The 24683-nt window shown below is 44.1% G+C and overlaps 1 long non-coding RNA gene across 1 annotated transcript; it reads left to right on the plus strand.

The window, feature by feature from the left end:
- The first annotated feature begins 3233 nt into the window (after positions 1-3233).
- LOC116984296 lies at positions 3234-22974 on the plus strand. The gene is made up of 3 exons (XR_004414960.1): positions 3234-3281; positions 14793-14796; positions 22964-22974. It is a non-coding gene; the product is annotated as an uncharacterized LOC116984296 (long non-coding RNA).
- Positions 22975-24683: the final 1709 nt, after the last annotated feature.

Below are 24683 nucleotides of genomic sequence, written 5' to 3' on the forward strand. Positions count from 1 at the left end.
GAAAAAAGAAGGAAGAGAGACAAAGTGGGATTCCTCCCAGCTAGCTGTCCCCTGTCACAGGTTCAAGGAAGACGAGAGCCGTTAGGACAAAACCCGCGACCACAAGCGCTACCGTGTGGTCAAGACTGAGCTATCGGGAAGAAGATCTAGACAGCTAGCACCTCTATTGAGGCCAATCTGGGTGACCAGTGCAACACTAAGATGCCAGTGCCTCTTCCTGCCTATGGACAACAAAGGACTGCATCCCCACACACACAGGCAAAGACTGAGCTGCCAGGGTTATCCAGAGATCACCAGCGCCACCTTTTCTAGCCCAAAGCTGAGCCAACAGGATAAACCTGAGACCGTCAGCACCTCCGTTAAACAAGGGTGAGCTGCAGGGAGAAGCATGAGTTTGCCACGCCTCCTCCTTCGAAGAACAGGACTGAGCTGCCAGGAAATCCTCAATATCGCAAATGGGCACTGATGGTGTGGAACAGCGTCCACATGTGGTCCAGCACTTTCTTACTACTGTAAATAAAATGCATCATGTGAGTCACACGACAGAGTATCGATGTGGTCATTGCGAAACCCAGCATCTCCCCCGAATCCACAATATATACTTTTTTTTTTGTTTATCATGGTGTTCACAGAATACTATGTTTACATATTTGTTGTGCTGCTGAAAGAATTCCATTGTTCCGTTTGGGACATACGGCAATAAAACATTCCTGACTGAACTGTTAGCTCTTGTAATAACTAGGAACGCCAATGCGGTTAGTTCGCATTTCCGATGAATAAATTCAGAAAACTGAAGTAGTTGTCTTACATCTGGATACTTGTATCTGCACAACTTGTGCTTCAACGTCTTTTGCATGTATTTTGGTCAGATTAATGGTAGTGTTTAATTGCTTTATGCGCTCTCACTGAATAGTGATTTTTTTTTGGAAATGTAGATGTGAATACATTTACTACATGTATACCGCATGAACATGTTCACTATTTTCCACAAATGTTTTATTGGACAACATTGTCTAGTCAATTTTTCCAACAATAAGAATTTATTTTTTTAAATGGGCCATTTAATTGCCATTTTTTAATTAAATGTAGGAGTTTTGGTTAATTGCAGTTACTTCCTAATTATTGATTACTGTGTTTATTTTGGTAGGAAATTGGTGTAAGCCTCAAAGTAGATCCTTGAGTATATTCACAATCTATGCTTCACTGAACTATTTCTGCTGTGCAAGAATAACAAGATCTGAATTTTAATCAAAGACCAGTGTCGCATCCTGATTTAATATCTCTTGTATTTCTCAATCTTTTTTGGTATTTTTGTAAATGTATCCTTCACAAATCTCTGGTACATAAGTGTTCATATTGCTAGGGAGCTGGTAATCACTTGATGAATGCCGTGTCGCAGCGGTAGAGACCCGGGTTCAATCCTGACTAAGGGTGCTATCTGTACGGAGTTTGTACATTCTCCCTGTGGCCGTGGCTTTTCTCAGATATTCAGTTTCCTCGCACACTCAAAAGACGTACAGGTTTGTAGGTTAATTGGCTTGGTATAAATGCAAGTTGTGGGGAGAAAAGGGGGTGGGCGGGGGGGAGTTGTGGGGAGAGATGGGGGTGGGCGGGGGGGGAGTTGTGGGAAGAGAGGGGGGTGAGTGGGGGGAAAGTGGGCTCAGAAAAGATGGGGAAGAGCCATGGGGAGAGAGGGGCCAGCGACGGGACCCAGAGGGGTGGTGGTTGGAATTGGCGGTGCGATGGAGACTCACGGTGGGCGCTGGGTCACTGGTCGTTCTCCGCCAGGATCAGAGTCTCCGCTTTCCGTTTGGTGACATCGGCGTCATCTCCGACTCCGGGCTGGGCTGGGTCTCAGACGCTGGGCTGGGTCTCAGACGCTGGGCTGGGTCTCCCATGCTGGGCTGGGTCGGGTCAGGTGTCCAATGCTGGGCTCTGTTTGCAGAGGGGCTGGGCTGATTGGGTCTGGGCGGGGCTGCTTCGGGTCCCTCAAAGTCCGGTTGGAAACCTCCGCCGGCCACCCTCGGCTCCAGTAAAGACGCGATGGCACAGGAATGGGCAGACCGTATCAGGGAGGAGACTAATCTGCGCGGCGCCGACTGGCAGGAGAAGAGATCGATCTGGGCACGCGAGGCTTTTAAGATTTTTAAACCTCGCTAACTTTTACAACATTCAACTGATTGGAAGGAAACTTGGCTCACTCGAAGCACAGGAGAATGGTGAGCGAACTGGCGAAAATTTGTAGCACTATCGTGAACCGTTTTTGCACAAATAGAAAGACCACCAAACCGGAAGATAACAAGATCAGAGTTTTAGTAATGTATAGATAGATAGATCTCTGAAATGTATCTTTTATAAATAGCTCATTCTAAGCTTCCCCCCCCAGTCTAGTTTCAGTCAATAAGATGCTGTCAAGCACTTGCGCATCTAAACTCTATTTTGGAAAAACACAATAACAGTTCCTCATTACTATACCCAACCACTACTATACCTAATGGGTTCGATCCTTGTATCTGCTTGGCCAAGCCCTCCTAGCCTCGTGCAAGCAGAGACACTCCAGAAGGTCACGCAGTCCTAAGCGTTCTCCCAGAAGATCGGCACAGAACCTCGTGGGAGTGGTCTTTTATAGGTCCCCGAACCTTGAGGGGCCGAACCACATGGAGCTGGTCTCTATACAGTCCAATAACAGATTTTGATTAACACAGTACATGATAGACATTTCCCTAACCCAATAATACAATGACTAATACAATGTATCTGACGAAGTTTCTAGATGTAAGTTAACAGAGATGGATTATGTAACATGTGCCTGGATATTCAAGAAACCCAAACAAGGCTCAACACTTAACCCAATCAACATCTAGCAAAGTAAAGCTTTGCAACAATATTTACAATGTGTATGTCTGGTTTGCATTCACCCAATCCGTTTCATGTAATTTACACCTAATTGTAAGAATCTACAGCTGTCCCATTCTTTCCCTGCAACTCTTATCTAGGCTCTAGAAAGGCTGGCACCATTCTGCAGCTTGTCCTATTTCTGCAGAAGGCACATTTAAATTGACCAAATGGCCTAGCAGCCCAGAAAACCTTTACTCAATTTTAGTGTCCTGGCATCTCCAATTTGGTCAGAATTAACACTTTATTGCTGTTATTTTGTGCACGGCAATTTCCCACGTACAGTCATGTTATCTAATTTATTGACTCATGATGAAGAGGTAAATGTGACCTAAAATTAGAAAATTCAATGTTAATGTTGTTAGGTTGTAAGGTACCCAAGTGGAGTCATTTCAACAGGCCTGCAATCTCTGGTTTCCCAATTCGTGATTTATTGAATCTTGAATTTGATCAAACACTTAAAGGAGCAATAGTGTGGTCTTGAAAGAAAATGCCAACTAGTTTATTTCTTGATATAAAAAGCCCCAATCGTGGTTTCAATGCATTTTATTTTAATTTGCTGGAAAGATTGGGTTATCGAACTACAAGACTGATTATATCATACATCATTAGGACTGAAAGCAGGTTGAAGAACAAACAGTATTCTTTGTATTGCACACATTTCACTGCATTTGAAATAGTCTTGCTGATGGAAACTAACTTTTTATGGTGATGGTGCAAGTTGAAAGTTAAAATTAAATGGTGATTCTAAATTCACTTCAGCAAGATGTAGGTTTGTGAATGATGATTAAAAAAACTTGGTACAGAGTGGAACTGTAGGGATTTTGAAGGCACAATGAAGCCAGTAGTGTGTGGAGGGGGAATATTAATACTGAACATTTGGTAAAACAGCATGGAGGAACTATATTTACCTGTTACAAGGCAGCTTGTTTGATCACTCATACAGTAACTTCTGTGTGTGCAACTACTAAATCCTGCAGGAATACAAGGTGTGGAAGGAACATTTGATGAACTGAAATAAGTTGCAAATGTAGAATTGAAGCATTGCAATAACATGCTTGTTACATTTTGGTTCTCGGATTGGAGAAAATCAATTGGCGTCATCTGAGATTGTAAAGTGACCTACGGTGTACCCCTGGATCACAGGACTCCGTTTTACGATGGATTTTACAAACCTATTCGAAAGTAGGATTTGCATCAAATTTGGGTGACAGATGAACAAATGAGGGCGGGGGTTGTATAGGGGAGGAGGGGGAGTTTGGTCTGGGGATGGGGGGAGGGGAGTGGGATGGTATTGGGGAAGAACAGGGGAGGGGTAAAGGGGGTTGCGTGGGTGCGTGGGGATCAGGAGGGGTCTGTGGGGAGCAGGGAGAAGGGGGGGAGTGGGGGGAAGGAGGGATGTGGGGGGAAGGAGGGATGTGGGGGGAAGGGACTCCACTCAGCGGCCACGGCACCACACAGAACCTCCTGACTCCACACAGCCGGCTTTTCCGACCCCACACAGCCGGCTTTTCCGATCCCACACAGCCGGCTTTTCCGACTACACTCTGTGGACTCAATCAGGACTACTTGCAGACTCAGCCCCGCCTCCAGAGATTTATTCTCCAGCGGGTGCTGGAAGGGGCGTTACCTTCATGCTGAGTGACAGGTGAGAAGACCAATCTGCTGATCTCACAATTTATTTTAAACCTTCATAACCTTTCTAATATTTCACCGATCGGAACAAAACTTGGTGCGCTTGGGGCAGAGGAGAACGGTGAGTAAGGTGGCGAAAAACCCTATCGATAAAGGGTACCGTTTTTGCGCAAATTTAAAAAAAAGCAAACCGGAAGTGGTCAAGATGAGAGTTTTAGATAAGTGGAGAAGCATATGAAGAAAATAACTCGGGGTTGGATTTTTAAAAAGGACTTTGATTATATAAATTTAATATGTTAAACTTTCAAAGTTGTTGAGCTTAATAGATGGCGAGAAAGTTTCCCCACCTTTGAAGGAATCTATTGGAGACGCTACCTCATAAAGGCGGGCAGCATTATCAAGGATGCACGCTGCACTGACGACACGCTGACTGCTTCTATTATCGGGAAGAAGGTATACAATTTCGAAAACCATTAATTCCAGTTTCAAGAACCGCTTCTTTCCAACATATCGCGTGCTTGAATGCTACAAAACACTAATTAAACACTGTCTTGTTTGCATAAAAAAAACTTGGGGCTTTTTGCACTAATATTGGGGTTTCTAATTATTTTTGGTTTATTATCTATGAGTACTGTGTTTACTGATCTGTTATGCTGCTGCAAATAAGAACTTCATTGTTCCATTGTCCATATTTACGACAATTAAACACTTGAATATTGAGTCGAGTACCAGAGGAATAGTTTCAGACTAAGGGCTAAGTTGTTTGGAATTGAAAAGAGGAGAAATTTGTTTACTCAGTAAAGTTTGGAATTCTCTACCCAGAGGGCTATGGATTTTTGAATTATGTTAATTTAAAGTGAAGATTAATTAATGATTTCTGTACATGGGGACATTGCAGGAAAATGTCATTGAAGTACAAAATCAACCAAAATAAATGATGGAGAAGGCCCAAAGGACTGGAATACTTTCCTGTTATAATTTCTTGAACTCTCTTCAAAAAGCAAAAATACTGTAGGTTAGGAATCTGACATATCTGCCTTGTTACCTACTTTTAATTGTATAGAGCTCCGAGGAAAAGGGATTTGTTTGTCCAAATGATTTGAGTAGACAACTGTGCAGGTATTACATGTAACATGGAAAGCTCACAATGTTGATGTTTATTGAAAAGGTAATTGGATGCAAAGTAGGGGGTTAATACATTGCTGAGACCATATCAGAGTGCCATGTACATTATTAGTCTCCTTAGTTAACCGAAGATCATTGAGCCATTGTAGTAGTTCAGGGATGGTTTCCTTGATTAATACGGAGAATACATGGGTTGTCTTGCAAGGACATGTTTTACAAATAATGTTTTATCGACTGGAAGTTTGATTGAAATGTGCAACAACCTGAGGGGCCCTTGAGTGAAGGTTAGTCATACTGCACAAAAACAGGTTGCATTTTTCCACGTATCCCTCGGGTCAGGATGGATGTGAGTATTTATTTTCTAAAATAATCTAGAAAGAGTGGTCACCGCACATTTAAGATGGAAGCAGAATATTTTCTCTTATTTCTCATAGAACTCTTCCACAAAGGTTTGCAGATTCAGCAACCCAATATATTTTTAAAGCAGATTTTTAGGACAGATTTGTAATAAACAGCAGTATAAACGTTGCGAGAGGATGAAAATCCAATTTGACATTTTAATCAGATGAGCGATGATCTTTTAAAAGGTGGAGCAAGGCTGAGTGGCTCACTCCTGTTTCGTATTCTCTTGTGAAACATTGCACACATAGCTGCTTCATAAAATTAATTTAATTTCAAATGAAAAGGTCTTAACCCATAAACCACTTTGTATGTGCTCTTGGGCTGCCTGAAGCTCAGCACATACAAATGCTGTGGATTTCATAATAATGTCGACATCACTTTTGTCTTAACAGTTAGATAAACATTTCTTCAGTTCTGTCCTGGGCTTATATCATAGAGTCCAAAAAATATACCCAGAATTGGAACCTTTGCTTCATCCATTTGCCATAATCCATCCACTCACATCGCTGGATATTAAATAATGACAAGATGGAGTACAGGAAAGAGATAGAGTGCCTCGCGACCTGGTCGCAAGATGACAGCCTTTCCCTCCTAGGAAATAGTGATCATCTTCAGATACATTGTCGGCACTGAAGTACAGGTGGTTGAATGCTTCAAGTTCCAAGGAGTAAATATCACCAGCAACCTGTCCTGGATCCACCATATCAAAGCAATGGCCAAGAAAGCACACCAATGCCTCTAGTTTCTTAGAAGGCTTGAGAAGTTTGGCATGTCCCCAACAACTCTCATCAACTTATACAGATGTGCTATTGAAAACATTTTATCAGAGCATAGTTTCGGAACTGCTCAATCTGAGACCACAAGAAATTGCAGAGAATTGTGGACGTAGCCCAGACCATCATGCAAACCATATTCCCATTGACTCCATCTATACTTCACACTGCCTCGGCAAAGTCACCAACACAATCGAGGAAAAGTCACATCCCAGTCGCTCCCTCTTCGCCCCTTTCATTATGCAAGATTTACAGAGGTTTGAAAACGCATACCTCATGATTCAGGGACAATTCTTCCTAACTGTTACTAGGCAACTGAATCATCCTATGACCAGCTAGAGAGCGGTCCTGACCTACCATCTACCTCATTGGATCCTTGGGGTACTTATAATGGGACTTCCCTGGAATTTATCTTTTACAGAATTAACAAAATGAGACCAAGGAATCTGGCTCTTTCAGTGTTAACAGAATGGAATCTGGGTCCTTCAGTGTTAATTGAGCGATAGTTTATGAAAGCAACTGACATGAAAATAATTTTTATAATAGTTAAAAATTGTTTTTGTACAGGTTTGGATCCAGTTGGCCTTGACTGACTGGATTTTTATTTGGGAAGCCATTTTTGTCTGATCTGCAGTTCCTGAATATTGTGAATATATCTTATTATCATGAAACCAGGTTCATACTTTTAAAGTACTATGATTTCTAGCATATTATTGATTGTGAAATGTGATCACAGCCTTGTAGGATATTATGAGATGTTCACTTGCATGCTTCTGTATGTGTGATATGCCAAGCAAAAAAAAAAGCAAAAAACTGAGTCACTTCAGCATTTAATGTCCATCTTAGGTATAAACCAGCATCTGCAGTTCTTTTTTATTACATTGTATCAACTCAGACTGTTCAATTTTCATTGTTACTTATGCATATTTTCCAATCTTTAAATCTCTTGGCTTAAGGTGTGCACTGTTATTTCCAATTGGATGTGGTCCCAGGCATCCTGGTTCACTTGCTCTGCATTATTATCTTGAATTTTGAAAAATCTGTGGGCATAAAAATGTTGAGCATAACGTGCACGGCCAAGTCTAATTAATGGTACTGTTCAATGGCACGTTACAACAAAATAGGGCACATTAACAAAACATAATACCAGTTAAGAGCTTAATCAATTGCAGATGATGATATTTTAGATTCATTTAGACACGGGTTGTGCATCTGTGCAAAGAATGGGTTAATTATGAAGGACAAAGATTGTGCATTGGATTAAGTCACTGGAATCTAATGATTTCTCTGAATGCCACGTCACCAACCTTATCAACAATCTGGATGAAAATACAGGTTTGTCCACGAGTTTGCATATCGTGCACAAATGAGTAACACAAAAGCTGGAGTAACTCAGCGGGACAGGTAGCATCTCTGGAGAGAAAGAATGGGTGATATTTCAGGTCAAGTCTGAAGAAGTGTCTCGATCCGAAATGTCACACATATCTTCGCTCCAGGGATACTACCTGTCCCGCTGAGTTACTCCAGCTGTTTGTGTCTACCTATAGCCCAACTCGTCCATTAACTAAATTATCCAACAAAGTCCTGCTTGCCTGTGCCTGTCCCATATCCCCAAAGCTTGCAGGATATATTGGTAAAAGCGTTGGAGTATATAAACCACTGAGTACAGCGCCATGAGGCTGATATAAAGAAGGCAGTGGCGTTAATAAATGTTCATCAAATAAAAAATACATTTTGAGACTACAACCAGCATGTCCGTGATACCGTGTCAAATCTTGATCCCTGCCTTCTATACTGCAATCTTGAAAAACATTCAGAACCAAGTCATTACATTGTATAGTATTTCTCACCAATCTATGTTACAAGATATGGTCTATTAGATAGATAGAATGATAGATAGATAGATAGACAGACAGACAGACAGACAGACAGACAGACAGATAGATACTTTATTAATCCCCTTTTACAAGGAAATTCAGATGTCCAGTAGCCAACACAGACAAAATTTAACAATATATAAAAATCCCCCCACAATGGCTCCCACTGTGAGGGAAGGAAGCAAAGTCCAGTCCTATCCCCTGTCCACCCATGGTCGGGCCTATTGAGGAATCCACAGTCGCCGCTACGGCAGCCCGATACTTCAGGCCCTATCGCCGGATGATGGAACTCCGGGGTCGGCAGTACCCTCTCAACGGCTTGGAGTGTCTGAAACGGCCGCTTCCCCCCCGGAGACCACGGCTCCCAAAGTCCACGGGCAGCACTGGTCGAAGCTCCAACACTTTCGATCTCGGCAAGAGATCCCAGGCTCCGCATTGTTTAAAGTTCAGCGCCGCCCCGCGGCTGGATGCTCCACAACCCGCAGCTCCGCGATGTTGGAGTCCCAGCACTCCGGTGCCCGCCGCACGGCGACCGGATTGAGGCATCCCCCGCTCCGTGATGGTGCTTCAGCGCTGCGCCGCCGCCGAAGCTGAAATCCTGGCTGGTCCCGGCAGGAAACGCCGCTCCAGTCCCGTTGGTAGGCCACGAGGAAGGGGCGAAGATACGGCTCGGAGAAAAGCCGCATATCCGACCAGATAGGGACTGAGAAAACAGTTTCCCCCTCCCACCCCCCACAAAAAAGATTAGACCAACAAAACAAACACTTTTAACTCACTAAAAAATGTTTTTAAAGGGTGAAAGGACTAACAGCTACTGGCATGGCAGCCATACTCGACGAAGCCCACTACGTTAGTGAGATCTGATTTGTCTTCAAAGTATTAGAACAATTAAAATCAATTGATGTAGATAAATTATTTGGGATAACTAGATTATGATACAGAAGTGAAGAACTTGACCCAAGGCTTAGAGATGCACTGTGCACATAATTATCTTTGGTCTGGATAAAAAGCTCTTGGTATGTGATGTGAGTGCAGACTTAATGCTGATATTCAATATGCAGATGATTATCGGCCTAGTAAGAAGCCAACACTTTTGCCTGTGGAAGATAAATGAGTCTCTTGGGTTGTTTCAAACAGTCACTGCTTTGCTGAAGATAGGTACAAAAAGCTGGAGTAACTCAGCGGAACAGGCAGCATCTCTGGAGAGAAGGAATGGGTGACATTTCGGGTTGAGACGCTTCTTGCTGAAGTCTGTTTCATGAACGGCAGCCATGCAAAATCATACTCCTCAATTTATATAAACTAAAGCATTCTAAAGCACTTTTAGAGAATTTCCAAGGGAGTATTTTCTCCACATTGGTTTACTATTTCCTTTGTTTGACCTTATATGGAATGGACTCAGATGGGAGGAGGGGAATGATTATACACCGAAGTTCCACCTTGCCAGAGTGGGAAAAACTCAGTAATTCAGATTGTCTCTATCAATCCCTTTTTACCTTTTGTTCCAAACGCTTGCTTGAAGATAGTCGACATTTGATTTAGAAATCTACAACGATCACCTGCAAATAGTAATTATAAAAATAACATATATCCAGTTGCCTTTTTCCTGAAAATGAAATTATCTTGTATTCCCTTGTATAATACATTTCCTTTTATTATTTAAGCCCATACGTTAGTGCTTGAAATGTGATTCAGTAAGAGTGACAGTTCAAACTGCGATTTCTTACCAGCCTGGTCAGATGTTGCGCTTTAAAAAAAAAAAGACTGGGTGCATTAATAATATAATGTACTCTTTGATTAGTTCCGGTTTGGCCATTTTAACAGTAGTAAATTAATTTGGAGATGCATTATTCATGAACCCCGTCAATTATCTCTTAATTGCAGCCAGTTTCTGGAATCCTGTGGAGCCAGCCTGGGATTGCAGGTACATCTCTTGTCATTTGGTGTGAAATGCTTTGATTACATGGAGCCACACAAATTGTGTTCATCGTTACAAATCAGCAACATAATCTTAGATCTGGAGAAGAATTAATTTGATGTATCCATTGATTTGAGAAAATACATGTGACAGGTTTGTGGAGGCCCTGTGGAAAAGGAGGATGTTGCATTGAGCAAACTAACTGCTGAAGGAACTGAACAGGTCAGGCAGCATTTGTGAAAGGGCCAGGACAGGTAATGGAGAATGGATCAGCAGATGATTTAGGTGAAGAAGACAACGGTAGAGATGGTCACAAAGGCTGGCTCACAAAAAAAGGTGAGAAGTGAAATGCATTGGGGAGGATGGGAACAGTAGGTTTGGGAAAGGAGTAGATGGAGGAGGGAAAATAAACTGACAAGGAGGAGGAGGAGGAGGAGTGGTAAGAAAGATGTCCATCAGAGGACATGTGTAGATCATGAGACAAAGGGGGAGGGGTACCTGAAATTTGAGAGGCTACCCAAGTGGAATGAGACACCATTCTTCCAATTTAGATATGGTCTCACTCAGGCAATGGAGCCCAAGATCTGAATGGAAGAATTGTTTGAAATGGGGCTTGAAATGGGAAACTCCAACAGCTCATATTGGACAGAGCTGGGCATGTTTGGTGGAGTGGGCACCACGTCTGGTTGATGTAGACGAGGCCACATTGAGAGAATGCAATAGATAAAGTTGGAGGAGATGCAAGTAAACCTCTGACTTGCCAGGAAGGTCTGTTCAGGTCCCTGTATGCTGAGTGAGGTGGAGTAGGGTCAAGTGTTGCACTCCAGTTGCAGGGGAAAAGGATGGGGGGTAAGCGAACCAGGAAGTCATGGAGAGAAAGGTCTCGGTGAAAAGCAAAAAGGGATGGGGAGGAGATCTGACGGTGCTCCCGAATCACAGTATGGATTAATCCAGGCTGCGTGGATGGGATCTTCACTGCATGATAACCAAACAGAACCTGTGACAAAATGCACAGTATACCCAAAGTTGCCCATGTTCAGAAACTGAATACAAATCCATGGTACCTGCATACAAGATTGGGGAATCTAAAGTTATGCAAAACTGGCACATAAGAGATTTGGAGCAGATTAGCCATGATCACATTGAAGGATAAGGCAGGCTTGAGGACCTGAATCGCCTACTCTTGTTCCTATTTTCTAATGTTCTTGTATTTGTTTTTTAACAGCCAAGCATGTTTACGTGGTTTAGCCAGCTAACAAGGTTTTGCAGCATTTTCTTGGGAAAGTTTTATATCCTGCTGTTTCCTCATCTTCTGAAGTCCTCTTTTCTTTCACCTGTCTTTCCAAAATTGTGCTGGACTACAAACATGTGGACCCGGTAGATGTATAGGGCCCAGCCCTTTGCAGGCTACATATTCTGGACCACAAATTTTGGACTCTTGGAAATGTGATAGTAACTAGGACTGGTAGTAAAGCTGAACAAATGTATATTCAGCATCTCTTAAATATGTAATGATTAACAAATCACCAGCCAGATAATAACTTCACTTTTGATTCCTTAATTTTATCTCAAGTTATCATTAAAAAGTCTTACTAATTTTAGATGTGATCAACATCCAGTTTCTGCATGATCTTTTGTAAAATAATTGATCGTACAAGTATTAAAAGAGTGAAGGGGGAAAAGGTGATCTCAATTTGCAGACATTTCAAAGAAACAGATTTTTACTTTGCTCTCAGCTCTCTTAATGTTTGGTAGAAACCTTTCGGAGCACGATTCCGTCCTTGTTTTAAGAATGGATATAAAATGTGTGCATTGCTAATAAGTAGAATTTCTGAGAAGGGATCATAACATGAAAGCAATTATGGCTGTCTACTATTTTATCGACTATGATGTTCTTTTAAGGTTTTCCCAAAACTATAAATGGGAATATTACCCAGATAAAATTAAACTGTCAGCGTACATTCAGAAGCTATCAGCGATAAAGCACATAGAAGATTTGAAAATAACAGGCAAAGCAAGTGTGTAATGGAAGCAATTTAGTGTTGCAAATCTGAGTGAAAGAGACTTAAGAGAATATGAGCAGATAATTTTAATCTCTTCTGGACCATAAAGAAAATACATAGATCTATAAGCTAGTGCATTATCTAATCAAATAGTAATTGAATATTTATTAACTCTTGATTTCCAAGAAGGATGAATATAAAATATCATTTTGAAAGCAGGTATGGGCCTGGCTTTGTGAAGCAATTTCAGTACAAAGATGGGGCTATTTTTTTTAAAATAAATCTTATGAAGGAAAACCATGAATGAGAAATGTGTCAGTGACATCTGCTTAAATTTGTCTGCAGAGCAAGTTGCATACACAGCAAAAAATAAATAATAATAATGCAGTTTATTTTTAAACCAATTTGAACCAAACAGTTCCAGAGATTCACCACTCTCTGTGTGAAAAATGTTTTTCTCATCTCGGTCCTAAGGATTTCCCCTTTATCCTTAAATTGTGACCCCTTGTCCTGGACTTCCCCAACATCGGGAACAATCTTCCTGCATCTAGCCTGTCCAACCCCTTAAGAATTTTGTATGTTTCTATAAGATCCCCCCTCAATCTTCTAAATTCTAGTGAGTACAAGCCAAGTCTATCCAGTCTTTCTTCATATGAAAGTCCTGACATCCCAGGAATCAGTCTGGTGAACCTTCTCTGCACTCCCTCTATGGCAAGAATGTCTTTCCTCAGATTTGGAGACCAAAACTGTACGCAATACTCCAGGTGTGGTCTCACCAAGACCCTGTACAAATGCAGTAGAACCTCCCTCATGTCATAAGAGCATCTAAATCGTCTATATTTTGTGTAATTGTCTATCCATAGTCGATATTTTCTATACTAAACTAGACCAAGTGCAAACCCGTTGGGTCTGTTCCCCCAACGTGTGGTTGCGGGAAAGGGGGGGGGGGGCATGCAGCGTCACCTAGCCACCCTCCCCCCTGCACACACGCTAACTACCCCCCTTGATATATTAATATTATTAATTTGCTCCTTTTACCCCACAACCGCCCTATCCACTGACGCATAGCCCCCAACTCGCAGGCGCGTCTAAAGAGGGAGGGGGGGGGGGGTGGAGAGTGAGAGCAGAGAGAGAATGGGGAGAGACAGAGAGAAAGGGGCAGAGACAGAAGGGCAAGAGAGAGGGTGAGGGGCTGGAGGGGAGGAGGAGAGGGAGGGTGGGGGAGGGTGGGGAGGAGGGGTGAGAGAGATGGAGGAGAGAGAGGGGAGGAAAGAGAGGGGGAGAGAGGGGGGAAGGGGGGGGAGGGGGAGATGGGGTAGGGGAGAGAGGGGGAAGATGGGAGGGAGGGGCGAAGGGGAAGAGTGTGGAGGGAGGGGGAGATGGGGTAGGGGAGAGGGGGAAGAGTGGGGAGGGAGGGGAAAGAGTGGGGAGGGAGGGGGAGAGGGGGATGGAGAGAGGTGAGGGCAGTCGATCTATTCCCCACTCTCTATCACCCCCACTCCTCTCCCTCGATTCCCACACTCTCCCTCCTCACCTCCCCCTCTCCCTCCCTACTCCCTCAATCCCCCCCACTCCCCCTCTTCACCTCCACAGGATCTCGCCTGTCCTCCAGATCTGCAGAACTTGCTCGTTCACAGAGAGGAACACAGTCAGAGAGCCAAATGCCAGCGTGCGTCGGGGGGGGGGGGGGTTTCTGACTCTCTGAAAACCACAGCTGGAATGAGCGCGCAGGGGATGGGAGGGGCGCGCAGGTGGGCGGGGCTTCGCGAGCTGCGCCGGCTGTGAGGAGAAAGTTCAGCGGAACTTATGAGGAGAAGTTCAGCGCATGAGGAGTCGCTGCCCCTGAGATCTGTAGAACAAAGAAGCTATAGCGGAACGCAGCTGTAGCATATTTGTTCTGCAGAACTTTCTCGACATTTCTGCGCCTTTAATCCACAGCGGCGGGGGGGGGGTGGGGCCAGGACGCAGGTGGGCCTGGATTTGTGGGCATTGTGGCATCAGCAGCTGGTGAGCGGCATTTATATTTTAAAAATTGAGTTTTGTGAACAATTTTATTGAAAATCTGGGGTAATAATTGACCAAGGAGTGGATTTCTGAACTCATAAGTTAAATCCCTACCGAAATTGTAAAAACCTCTGCGTTTTTGCATCTGTTTTTCGAGGAGATATGTTTCAAAGGCAAAATGCCGTACAACCACACACACACACACAGACACAGAGTTTTAAAAGTATACTAGACCAAGTGCAGACCCGTTGGGTCTGTTTCCCCAACGCGCGTTTGCGGGAGGGGGGGGAGCTGCGGCATCACACTCACACTAACCACCCCCCAAACACAGGGGGAGACAGGGTGGGGTGGGGAGGGGGGGGAGGGGGAGACGGGGTGGGGAGAGGGGAGGGTGAGAAGAGGGGAGGGAGAGGGAGATGGGGAAGGGGAGAGAGGGGGAAGAGTGTGGAGGGAGGGGGAGAGTGGTAGGGGGCAGGGGAAGAGTAGGATGGGAGGGGGAGAGGGGTAGGGGGGAGAGAGGGGAAATAGTGGTGAGGGAGAGGGGAGGGTAAGAGTGCGGAAGAGGGGTAGGGGGAGTGGTGGAAGAGGCAGAAATGGGTATGGGGAGAGGAGGGGGGAGAGAGGGGTGGGGGGGAGAGAGTGGTGGGTGTGGGGGAGGAGGGAGAAGGGTGCGGGAGGGTGTGAGAGAAGGTGGGGGAGGGGAAAGAGGGTGGGGAGGGAGGGGAGGATGGCGGGGAGGGAGGGGGGAAGAGTGTGGAGGGAGGGGGAGAGGGGTAGGGGGGAGGGAAGGGGAAGAGGGTGGAGGGAGGGAGAGCGGAGAGAGGGGTTAGAGTGGGGAGGGGAGGGAAGGGAAGGGGTGGAGAGAGAGGGGTGGGAGGGAGATGGGGGGGGGGAGATAAGTGGAAGAATGGGGAGGGAGGGGGAGAGGTGTAGGGGGGAGTGGTGGAAGTGGGAGAGGGGTAGAGGAAGAGGGACAGAGGGGTGGGGTAAGGGGGAGAGAAGAGGGAGGGGGAGAGGGGTAGGGGGGTGGCGGAAGAGGGACAGGGGTAGTGGGCGGGGGGAGAGATGGAGGGGGGTGGGGGGAGAGAGTGAAGGGGGTGGGGGAGAGAGGGATGGGGGGAGGGCAGGAGGGGGAGAGAGGGAGGGGGGGGTGAGGGAAGGAGGGGGAGAGAGGGGGGGGGGGGGAGGGGGCGGTGGGGGGGGGGAGAGGGGTGGGGGAGAGAGGAGGGAGGAGGGGGAGTAGGGAAGGGAAGGAGGAGGGAGAGGGGGAAGAGTGGAGGGAGGGGGAGAGTGGTAGGGGGGCAGGAAAGAGTGGGATGGGAGGGGGTGGGGGGTGGGGAGAGAGAGGGGAAAGAATGGGAGGGGGAGAGGGGTAGAGAAATGGAAGAGTGGGGAGGGAGGGAGGGGGAGAGGGGTAGCGGGAGTGGTGGAAGAGGGACAGGGGGAGTGGTGGAAGAGGGACAGAGCGGTAGGTGAAGGGGTGGGGAGAGAGGGAAGGGTGGGGGAGGAGAGGGGTGGGGTAAGGGGGAAGATGGGGTAGGGGGAGTGGTGGAAGAGGGACAGGGGGTAGGGGGAAAGGGGCGAGGGGAGAGAGGGAAGGGGGTGGGGGAGAGGAATGGGGGTGGGAGGAGGAGGGGGAGGGGAGGGAGAGGGGTGAAGAGAGGGAGATGGAGAGGGGGAGGAGAGGGGTGGGGGAGGGGAGGAGAGAGGGTAGGGGGAGAGAGGTGTGGGGGAGGGGGGAGGGAGGCGAGATGGGGTAGGTGGTAGAGGGGGAAGAGTGTGGATGGAGGGGGAAGAATGGGGAGAGGGAAGGGGGTGGGGGATAGATAGATAGATATCCACAACAGTTTTAGCCACATGTATTGTGCAAAAAATAATAATTTTGATTATATTGAGTGGATGTTTCTAGATTAATTTATGGGAATTAAACATCAAATTCCCTCCATCTGGCATTTAAATTCATGAGTAAGATTTAAAAATCATGTTATATTGTGAATTCTTATGTGAATGGGATTAGTTTGTTATTTGGATACTTAGGCTATTAAAAAAATTATCCTTTTCTTAAGAAATGGATAGATGTTTAGATCTAGTAATAGAATTTAGATCAATTTAATTGATTAGATGAATTGATTTGATTAAACTGATGAATATGAATTTTTTGTCGGGTATTTACTATTTGTTTTAGCGTTTAACTTTATCATTTCTAACTTTTTTCTAAAACTGCAAATAATAATTTGTTTCTGTTAATGCTGTTCAGTGTTTTTTTTCCTTTACATTTTAAACAGATGTCTCCGACGAAGAAATGCAAAATTGTCAATCCAAATGCCCAGCAAAAGAAACTGATTTAGACAGCATTCGCAGAGATTATCCGAATTTGGACTACGCCAAATGTGATGATCTACAGGACATTCTTAATTGGAAAGTAGTGGGCAGAAAGGCATGTCATGCGTGATTTGAAGAGCAAAAACTTGTAGTTTACAATGCCAAAATTGAAAAGTTGAGGAAAAACAAGGTGTACAGAGTTGCTTATTGGTTACAATCTAATGAGTATGATGATGCTATTGATTATGATATGCCAATGTACCAGCTAGCAACTGATCTTCGCCATAAATGGTCTATTGCTAGAAATTGTAATTTATTTACCTATCTGTTATGGATTTACAGCATATTATACAATAATATTAAAGTTCTGATCTTCACATTTTTGAATTTTTAAGGCAGTCTGGGTGTTTATTACTATTTCCGTCACAACGGTCAATTTTGTAATTAGCTACAATTAGGTAACTAACTAATTATATGCTTTAATTTCAGGTCATCCAAGTAAGTTTTTTATATTTTTCAGAATGCTTCACTCTATAATAACTGAAAATTTCATTCAGTTCTCTTAATTTTTAAGAAACTTATGGGCTTTTGACTGTCCTCGAACACAGCTTTTGTGTTAAGTCAATGGAAAAGCAATAGGGAACAAGATGCTAATTTCCGAGTATGAAAATGGCCATAACCTTTTTAATACTGAAGATATGAAAGTGAATTAGGTATCAAATTAAACTTTGTTTAATGCATTATCTGATGGGATAAATTGCAGGCTTGATTTTTTAAATCTCAAAATTTTGTAACATTGCTAAACATTGGGGCCTAGTTTTAATGTGAAACGACACAATGTGCTGGTGTAACTGAGCCGACTGAATCAGTCTGAGGAAGGGTCCTGATGTCACCTATTCGTGTTCTCCAGAAATCCTGACCCGCTGAATTACTCCAGCACTTTGTCACCTTTACTTGGGTGAAGAAGTTGCTCGCAGGTGCACCTTGCTAGTCAAGAGTGGGATCGGAAGCCAGGGCTGTAAACGGACGGGGATGGGTCGGCAGGTCCATCCACTATGTCTGACATCTGCTATAAGGGGGTCGTTAAAACGTGGGTTTACTGTATTGTCTTTGTGAAATAGTTAGGAGAGAAGATTGAGATCATAGTTAATTCTTTCACGATAGAGGAACATGACCGGAAAGAGCGAACGCCACTCGTAATGCCATCTGTGGCCGCTCAGGGAATTGCATCTGAGCTCTGGTAATTTTGCATGGATTATAGGGGTGGGCAGACAATCAGTTGCCAGAAAATCAATGTTCAACCTGTAAATGGTATCAATAGAAAGATGACAGTAACAAAAAAGAGATAATGTTGAACACCTCAGTGATGTATTTGTTGCAATATATGGATGCATGAATTAATGATTGGCTGAGTCCTGAAAAGGACAACATTCAAGGTTTGTGTTGAACATCTTCAAGTTAATTTAGTGCCCCGGTAATCCATCACAGCCTCTCAATTATACTTCAGATGTTTGCTTTCAATTTTTATTAATCTTTTAACATATTATGTCTTCATAAATCCATTATGTTAATGCATCCATTTTAAAAACACTTGTACTGAATCCAGTGAAAGTGTATAGCAGTCTGACATGATCATTTTAGTGTTCTAGTTATAATTATACTATGGTGATATTCATGTTCATGAGTGATCGGAGCAGAATTAGGCCATTAGACCCATCAAGTCTCATTTGACCCATTCAATCATGGCTGATCTATTAACCCCATTCTCCTACCTTCTCCCCATAACCCCTGGCACTCATACTAATCAAGAATCTGTCTATATATGCTTTAAAAATATCCATTGTTTGGGCTCCACAGCTTTCTGCAGCAATGAATTCCACAGATTCCGCAGTCCTCTACATGCTGCACCGGATCTACTCCTTTTTGGACAAACCCGGTGGCTATGTGAGGATTATGTTCTTCGACTTCTCAAGTGCGTTCAACACCATCCAACCCCTGATTCTGAATGACAAGCTTAAGAAGATGGGGGTGGATTCCACATTTATCTCCTGGATATATGACTACCTGACGGGTCGACCACAGTTTGTCAAGCTGGGGGACAGTGTCTCTGGTACAGTGGTGTGCAATGTTGGAGCCCCACAGGGAACGGTTCTGGCCCCGTTCCTCTTTACCCTGTATACAGCAGACTTTAACTATAAGTCTGACACATGCCACGTACAGAAATATTCAGATGATACAGCGATTGTGGCATGTGTAAGGAACGGGCAGGAGGAGGAATACAGGAACTTGACCAGTGCCTTTTATGCCTGGAGTGAAGAGAACTGTCTCATCCTGAACACAACTAAGACTAAAGAGATGGTGGTTAACTTTGGCAGGTCCAAGCTCCCCCTTCAGCCGGTCAACGCTGCAGGGGCTGACATTGAGGTGGTGCATACATATAAATACCTTGGAGTGCACCTTGATAACAAACTGGACTGGTCTGTCAACTCTGACTCCCTCTACAAAATAGGCCAGAGCAGACTCTTTTTCCTCAGAAGGCTCAAATACTTCAATGTGTGTAATGCTATGCTGCACATGTTTTACAACACTGTGGTTGCAAGTGTTATTTTCTACGCTGTTGTCTGCTGGGGCAACAGCATTAGTGCAAAAAACAACAAGAAGCTGGACAAACTGGTTAAACGAGCTAGCTCAGTGCTGGAGGGGAGAGTAGACTCTGGGATGGATGTGCTTGAGAGGCGTATGAGGCACAAGGTGCAGGTCATCCTGAAAAACCCCGGGCATCCCCTCCATATAATTCTGGAGAGTCAAAAGAGCACTCGGAACAACAACCGGCTCCTCTCCCTGCCCTGTAGAACGGAGCGGTTCAGGAGATCCTTCACCCCTGCAGCCATTAGATTTTATAATTCGGACCGCTAGGCTGTAGGGGGGTGCATTTTGCAATTTTTAATTTTTAACTGTTAATTATTGGTCTTTTTAAGTATTTATTGCTCTCAGGTAGTGTCCACATTATATTCTATGTATTTTCTGTCTGCGTTCGTTTTGAATCTGTGGGTTTGTTGGTTGGGGGCTTCTGGACATCTGAATTTCCCTGAGGGGATCAATAAAGTATTTATTGTTATTGTTATTATTGTTATTATTATTATTATTATTATTATTATTAGATTCACCACCCTCTGATTAAATAAATTCCTGCTCCTCTCCTTCCTAATCGAACGTCCTTTAATTCTGAGGCCATGACCTCTGGTCTTGGATTCACCCACCAGTGGAAACATCCAACATGGTACTTAGTTGACCACCTTGTCAGTGGGTTCTGTTCCACACTTGTAGGCAATGTATTGTATTGTATTGTATTGTATTGTATTCAAATTTATTGTCTTTGTCTCAGTTAGAGACAACGAAATGAATTTCCCTTACAGGCAGTATCATAAAAATAAAAATAAAAATAAATAAATAATAATAAATAATAATAAAACATTAAAAAATAAAATTGAATTAAAAAAAAAAAAGCACAAACACTGAAAGTCCACGACACAACATAACACAGTGGCACCAAGGTGAGGAAGGCACCATAGTCCAGCCAACCTCCCCTCCGTTCTTCCCAGATGTTCACTCGTGGTCGAGGCCTTCCTAGCACCCGCAGTCGCCGCCCTGGGTGGCCCGATGTTCAGGCCCTCACGCCGGGCTGGTGGAACGCCGACACCGAACCCCGACGGTGAACATCCTCCTCCTCAGCGGCCCGGACCTCCTGATCAGCCGTCTCCCGCAGCCGGAGTCCGCAGCTCCCGAGTCCGCAGGCCGAGCCGGGCAGAGTCGCAGGACCCCGCGCTGTCCATCAGCGCCACCCGCGTTGGGAGCTCCGCAAACCGCAGCTCCATGATGTCGGTGCCGCAGGTCCAGCACTCCGGGCTCCAGACGGCGACCCCCGGTAAGGCATCGCCAGCCTCGCGATGTTACAGTGCTGTCCCGCCGCTGCTGGAGCTCTGGTCGATCCTGGCAGGAAAGTCCACGCCAATCCAGTAGGTAGGCCGCTGGGGGGGGGGGGGGGCGAGGACGCGACTCGAATAATAGTCGCGTCTTCACCAGGAAGCGGCTGAAGGACGGTATCCCCCGCACCGTGCCCTCTTCCCCCACATCAAAACACAAAAAAACCACAAAAAAACACACTTTTACATAACTAAATAAACAAAAAAACAGCTGTAGGTGGAGGCTGCTGGCACCAGCACCACCGGAAGTACAACGGAATGTCCTTTTCCCTTGACATCTGCACATGTTATTGGTGGCTCAACAAAAGCCATGTTCTAAATGGGACAGCCTCAGATTGTTGCTGGGATAGTTGGTGTAGAAAGTGCCTGTAGAGGACAATGGGGGATGTGTCTCTTGGAACCAATACCTTTCTCTAATTTGCAATCTAAAATCTTGGAAGTGGTGTTGAATTTGTTCTAATTATGACTGCACACGTGACATTTAAGCACTGCTTTCTGTTGCAAGTTTATTTTTACACTAATTCCACATTCTTTTGGGGAACCAAATTTGCCCCAAGTGCCGCATGACATTATGTTTTTGTGCATGAAAAGATATGGGGGGTTTTTTATGCAACAATTTATGAATATATTATTGGTTCTTGTTGTTAATGAGTTCTTTCTTGTTCATGTCAACCTCAGAGGAATGAATTGTAGCACTAGTAAAGTTGTGAAGTTCACTGAAGAATATACATACAGTACTTGCATCTATATAGGCTTCATGGCACTAACAATGTTTAGCAAAAATGGATCCATAATGAAATCCCTCTGCTGCACAGATGATAAACTTAAATTTATCTGTGCGACATTATTTATCGAGTCAAAAACACTGATTTTTGCATTTTCAAACCTTTTAGTAAAATACTGCATCGGTGAAGATGAAGTGATTTGCATCAACTGGAGTACAACATTAGACAATGATCGAATAGGACATACTTTTCTAGTCTTCACAGTTAGTGGAACTGTAATAAATTGTGGTGCAAGATTACAAGCATAATTACATGGTTGTCTAAAATGTTATGTAAATTCCTTAACTGGATCTGCTCTAATTCTAAACCATATATATTTGAATGATACAAATGGTTATTTATATTTATTTGCATATTTTTCATTAACATTTTATCTTAATATTTTATTACCCTGACAGATTATTTTGAGATAAGGTTGAAATGATATTTTTTATGAATAATTGTGCTGTAATATTTTATTTTTCCTATTTTCTAAATTATTTAAATATAGTTCAAATACAGCGTTGCATACCATTGCCCTAACAGTTGCAATATGACAGATGCTCATTCAATTCAACAGAGATTGCTCTATTTTTAAGCACTTCTGGGGTTTTCAGTTCAAAGCTGCCAGTGCACATCCATGGTGTGTATCAGGAGATGGTGCATATCGGTTAGTGAATTCCAGAAATAGGAAATTTACCCTTTTTCTTATTCCAAATCCTGATATACAGTCATTGACCAAGTATTGATTACCTGAATTCCTGAAGTTAAGCCCCTAACCATTGTCCTACCATATAACATAGAGGAATATTGAATGAAAATCATCGAAAGAGGTAATTTGTGCTACTTGGACATGCTTAAGCTCTGAGCATTTCATCTGAATAAACAGTAGACTGACTCAAAGATGATCTGTTTTAGTGTAAGACATCATACTTAGTGCCCCCATCGTTTGGGTGATAGCATTGCTTCCTGAACACAAGTGGGGAATCAAGAGGGCGAGAAGGAACCATGCGAGAAGGAACCTTAGCAAGTTGGATCAAAAAGAATCCCAAAGCTCTCAATATGTAGATTAAAAATAAGTAACTAACTATTGGGAGTGTAGGACCACTCAAGGATAAAGGGGGTGATTTATGCTTGTCGTCAGAGGATGTAGGCGAGGTACAAACGGAGTGCATTACATCAGTGTTCACCAAGGTGGAGGAAATGGAGCATGGTGAGATCAGTGTGAGATATACTAGAATGCTAGGACATTTGAAATTGAGGAGGTGATGTTGAATCTCTTGAGGAGCATCAAGGTGGGCTTGAGCATCAAGGGGCTAATGGAATCTATCCCAGATTAGTAAGAGAGGATAGACACAAAAAGCTGGAGTAACTCAACGGCCAGGCAGCATCTCTAGAGAGAAGAAATGGGTGATGTTTCGGGTCGAGACCCTTCTTCAGGTTAGGGAGAAGGTAAATAAGAGATATAGACAATGTTGTAGAGAGAGAAAAAGAATAATGTAGGAAAGATATGCAAAAAAGTAACAATGGTAAAGGAAACAGGCCATTATTAGCTGTTTGTTTGGTGAAAACGAGAAGCTAGTGTGACTTGGGTGGGGGGAATGCCGGGGCTACCTGAAGTTAGAGAAATCAATATTCATACCACTGGGCTGTCAGCTGCCCAAGCAAAATATGAGATGCTGTTCCTCCAATTTGCGTTTAGCCTCACTCTGACAATAGAGGAGACCTAGGACAGAAAGGACTGTGTGGGAATGGGAAGGAGAATTAAAGTGTTTTGCAACCGGGAGATCAGGTAGCTTCAGGCGGACTGAGCAAAGGTGCTCAGCGAAACGATCACCCAGTTTATGTTTGGTCTCGCAGTTGTATAAGAGTCCACATCTTGAACGGATACAGTAGATGAGGTAGGAGGAGGTGCAAGTGAATCTCTGCCTAACCCAAAAGGACTGTCGGGGTCCCTGGACAGAGTCGAGGGAGTAGGTCTAGAGACAGGTGCTGCATCTTCTGCGGTTGCAGGGGAAGGTACCTGGGGAGGGGATAGTTTTGGGTGGGAAGGGATGAGTTAACCAGGGTGTTGCGAAGGGAACGGTCTCTGCGGATGACGGAAAGGGGTTGAGATGGGAAGATGGGACTAGTGTTGGGTTCCCGTTGGAGGTGGTGAAAATTTCAGAGGATTATGTGAGGTATGCGATGGCTGATGGGATGAAAGGTAAGAACTAGAGGGACTCTGTCTCTGTTGCGACTAAGGGGAGGGGGAGGAAGGGCAGAGCTGCGGGTTACTGATGAGACACGAATGAGGGCCTCATCTATGATGGGAGAGGGGTACCCCCGTTCCCTAAAGAATGAGGACATCTTGGATGTCCTGGTATAGAACACTTCATCTTGGGTGCAGATGAGAATTGACGGAGGAATTGGGAGAAGAGGATAGAGTTTGCAGGAAGCAGGGTGGGTATGCTTGGTGGTATGAATGTTGATTGTTCTAACTTCAGTTAGCCCCGGCATTCCCTATCTCTCTATCCCTTCCCCACCCGTCGCACTAGCTCCTCGTTTTCACCCAACAAACAGCTAACAATGGTCTGTTTCCTTTATCATCATTACCTTTTTGCATCTTTCATTCATTGTTCTTTATCTCTCTACTTCATCTTCTATATCTCTGATTTCCCTTATCACTAACCAGTCTGAAGAAGGGTCTCCACCCGAAACGTCACCCATTCTTTCTCTCCAGAGATGCTGCCTGTCCCGTTGAGCTCCTCTAGCTTTTTGTGTATCTTCTGTTTAAACCGGCATCTGCAGTTCCTTCCTACACATTTAGTAAGAGAGGAGATTGTTGAAGCCTTTTGATGATCTTTATATCCTCTCAAGCCACATGCGAGGTTGCAGAAGAATGGATATGTTGTTCATTTGTTTAAAAAGGGAAATAGGAATATTCAAGGAAATGATAAACTGGTGAGTCACACAAGTGGTACTGAAACTGTTGGAGATGAT

Source organism: Amblyraja radiata, chromosome 2 (assembly GCF_010909765.2).
Source record: "Amblyraja radiata isolate CabotCenter1 chromosome 2, sAmbRad1.1.pri, whole genome shotgun sequence".
Classification (NCBI taxonomy): domain Eukaryota; kingdom Metazoa; phylum Chordata; class Chondrichthyes; order Rajiformes; family Rajidae; genus Amblyraja; species Amblyraja radiata.